Source organism: Lactuca sativa, chromosome 3 (assembly GCF_002870075.4).
Source record: "Lactuca sativa cultivar Salinas chromosome 3, Lsat_Salinas_v11, whole genome shotgun sequence".
Lineage (NCBI taxonomy): Eukaryota > Viridiplantae > Streptophyta > Magnoliopsida > Asterales > Asteraceae > Lactuca > Lactuca sativa.
In genome coordinates this window covers 249,770,779-249,775,327 of record NC_056625.2, presented here as the reverse complement: position 1 = coordinate 249,775,327, position 4,549 = coordinate 249,770,779, and positions in this window count along the sequence as shown.

Sequence of the window (4,549 nt, the reverse complement as noted above, 5' to 3'; positions counted from 1 at the left end):
TTTATTTATCACCATATCGATTACTCATTATTTGTTGTTTCGGGTAATCAACTTCTTACTTGAATTTTTACTACACTTGTCCCATGCTCTTAGCATGCACACAATGTGAATTTTTTTTACTACACTTGTCCTATGCTCTTAGCATGCACACAATGTTTACCTATGGTCCTTACTTTGTGAAATAGATCAAATGAACACATTTCCAATCATACTCATTTCACAACTACCAATCCCTATCACAACTGTAAGAATATCAAATTCTTGTTACTTATGCTAGATTCTAACATTTTATGCAATGATTCTTTCGTAAAGTCATAGCTCAAAATCATCAAGACTTGGCCAATCTCTATAAGAAACAATTCTATAGATATGATGTCTCTCACTCAAAGTACATTCCTTTGAACATCCTTTCTTTCATAAAAGTTTCTAATCTAGATATAGATTCTCAATATCCAACTCCCAATATGGAAACATTTCCATAATTTCCATATGACAACTCATTCTTAATAGAATCTTATCTATTCATAATAATGTTGATATGGTCCATCCAATACCATACTTCCAACTACTCACAAGTGACCAATCCTCAGCGAGCTTTGGATCGTCCTTTGATAGTTGTTTAATTATCTTAGTCAAAACCGATTCTTGTCCTTTTTCCCTCTTAATGTGCTAGACATTTGGAAAATTTTAGAATGGACAAATATTATAGCATTTGCAATCGATCCTTTAATCGAGGCGTATAGGACACGATGCATAATGTCTTACATAAAGATCTGATACTTTATCAATCTTTTGCCATAATATTTTATGTGTCACATTCTCACAATTCGATTTATGAAGAGGGATGACATAATCATAATCGAAATTTTGAGAACGCACTATGTATCCTTGACTAAATTTATTAACATTCCACAACCTAAGCCTTTAGATTTGAAATGAAGCATAATATTCTCTCCCTTAATTATAGCAAAACAACTTTTCAACCCTTGCGACTTTGCAAATTATAACTATTGTTTTCTATAATTAATATTGCTAACTTGCAATACTTGCCATAATAATCATACAAGCACAACTTTTATGCTCCCACTATCATGATGATTATTATCATATAAGCATAACTCTTATGCTCCCACTAGCTTTGACATGTATTCATAAACCAGCTTAACTTCCAGAAAAACAATACTAATTGAATTTCTTATGTTCATATTTCTAATACCTAATGCTTTGATAATCCTTTATCTAAGCTTATACACTTTTTCCTTAGATAGCTCATATGTGTGTCTAAACAATTCAGACTAATTGCTAAATCTCACAATTCAAATCATGGAAAAGGATACCGTAACCATAATCAAATTCGAGAATCCAATTTTCACAATCATTATTTTCTTAAAATCTCTCTTAGTGAAAGCATTTCCTCACAGTCATTTTCATGAAGGAGGGAATCTTATGACACTTAGATTTTAATGGTGTATGTGTTCCTATCCATGTGAATTTGTCAAAACCAAAGTTTGCGACAAATCTAAACTCGTATGGACCGAACTCTTAATCTTGATTTCTTGCCTTATGGTAACACGAGTGCCCACCATGTATTCCAAGCAGTTAAGCAGCTCACCCTTTCCTATCAATGTACTTTTCATTGATCAAGGTCCTTGCCTTTTATGCTTTCAAATGGGAACTCATAGAACTCACATGCATAATTAACTTAATTGGAATGGCACAGAAACAAAATAACGTCAACACGATAGGTTATAAACCTCAAGTCGTGTGCTAGTGATGATCGATAAGGTTTATTCTTGATTTGTTCTTGAAACCTTTCAAGACCATTAAGACTCCCACTGACTCCTTGACATATAAGATTCTCTTGTCAATAAACATTTCTCGACAAACAAATATTCAAGAGTTAGTGTAGCTTTTATCAAGACAAAACACTTCATAAAATTTTGTCCTAGTTGATCTTTGTCTAATCCAAGACATCACAACATTCCACATTTGATGAATGTTATAAACCTTCTTAAGACTTCTCACTCAATGTCACAATATTAACTCTAAGACTGGTTTTTGGAACGAAGTATGATTGACTTCTTGATTTAACCATTTTTTCAATTCTTGATTCCTCTTCTCAGACATACAATTGTACTAAGACTCACTTAGAGGATCAATTGAGATATGGTTCTTAATCATTAAGACTTATCATAAAACATAATAAAAGGTACTCTCCCTTCTTCTTAGAATAGAGAAACTTGTATCTTTCTGCCTACTTGATTCTTCTTATTCGTTCTGCTATTGATTTAAACTCTTTCAATCAATTCAGAATTACACTTAATCTTATAAGTATAATCATATTTACTAAACTTTTAGTAAATCATGACGAATATCTCTATTACTCTTGTGGTGGACTTGATCAACACACAACTTTGTGTACATTATCTCCTAGTCCTTCACTTGACACTTTGTCAACGAATTAGTCTAATTTACAAATATGAAATTTCTCATTCATCGTGCAACCAAGTTGCATGATTCCATGTTTCTGTCGAATTGAAATTTGGGCGATGAGAAACTCTCCCTATTTGGTAAATTCTCGACATTTCCACAAACAACATAATTAAGAATTAAATCCATTATTGCTAATAATAGAAACATTCAAACATCAATTTTTCATACACGCCATTGCAAGGATAATATAAAATCAAAATTTATTTTATTGCGGAAAAATTTTCCTTACAATGCAATTCATTGAAAAAATATGCTAATACATATTTCTTAGCAATCTTATTCTAACTCTAAGTAGCAGCTCAAGAATCTAATCTTTAAGTAATGCGATCAAAATCCATTTATTCACGGTTAGATTCTGCTCACTTCTTCCCTTAAGCTTCGTCTCTTTTCTTCGATCCTACAAAACATCAATTGTAATCTTATCACATTATGTATTAAGAATCTATAATAGGAGCTTAAAAAGAGTTATTCTATATTTTACCTAAAGCAAAGCCATACGTTTTGACTCTCCCATCTCTTAGATCTTTTAGGTAAATAGGGCGGCTTCGTCTCCAATGCCCCTTCTCTTGGCAATAAAAGCAAATTGACTCTTTTGGAACAGCACATGGAACTACTTCAGACATTGCTTGTCTCTTATGATCAAACTTTTCGATCATGACATGTCTTTCGTTGCCATTGCCTATATCCATAGAGGTCTGGAAGGCAGATTCACCAATCGACTTTGCTTTTTCGGTGCGCCAAATCATTGCTGATTCAGCAGCAATAAGCATGTAGGTGAGATCTATAAGGGTCACGTCGTGGTTCATCATATAGTACTCTTTTACGAACTCACTATATGAGTTAGGAAGTGACTGAAGAACCCAGTCAACAGCCAGCTCCTCACAGACAACAGATCCCAACATTCTTAACCTATCAATGTGTGACTTCATCTCTAGGACGTCTGCACACACCGACTTTCCTTTTTCATGTTTACTTGCCAAAAGGGTTTGAGTGAGCTTGAACTTTTCAAGCCTTCGAACTTGGGGGTTAGGGAGAATAATTGGAGGAGGTGGAGGAAGTGAATCATGATCTCTTGTTCCTTGATCGAATCGTGGAATATCATCTTCATGTGGAAAGCTTGTTCCACGGGATTTGGGAATACCATAGTTGTCATACCTTGACATCTACAAAACGGGAGAAAACGAATTCAAGTTAGTTGATTGATTGAGTCCTTAAGAAATCACCAAATGAGATATTAAGGCTAGGACCCAACACAATACGCTACAACCTAGAAAAGGGATGTCGCAATCTAGTTGCAGAATATTTGAAGGTAGGTAAATGACGATTTACCAATTTCCACAATGAAAAACGAAAAAGAAATTTAAGTTTTAAATCTATTGAAAATTCCTAGATCTTTTGAGATTCATTGAACTTTTCAATGGCATGTTTAAATCTCGATATGCCCCTCTAGTTTGTGAATGGGATACCAAGGATCACAAAGCGGGTGTGAATAACCATGCAAACTTACATGGTGCCCCCACAGGTTACAGTCACCTATTCGATGTTCCGGTTAACCACACACGCTCCACCGAACTATGACAAACATTGAGTCACCCTTTGCTACCTTTGCTTAGAACCATTTAGTGTGCCGGTTAACCATACACGCTCCACTAACGTCTTCGCAAGGGTACAAAGCGTAATTTCATGGAATTGCATCAATTCACTTTTGCCTAAAGTAACTAAGATTGGGAATTTTGTAAAAGCATTTAGTTACTTTTGTACTTCATTATACTTATAATGGAAGGTTTCTGTCCTATCCTACCCGTTCGGCTAACGACCCTTCACTAGTCAAGAGTGCGGTGGGTAAGAGTGGTTATCCATTCAATCGCCATTTTATAGGCAATTTCCTTAAACACCCCTTATAGACCAGCTTCGTGAATGAGGCCTACTAACGGTAAGACTGACTTTTACTCATATATATATATATATATATATATATATATATATATATATATATATATATATATAATGTTACACTTTTAATGATATATATAGTATAGGTTGTATTTTACACTTT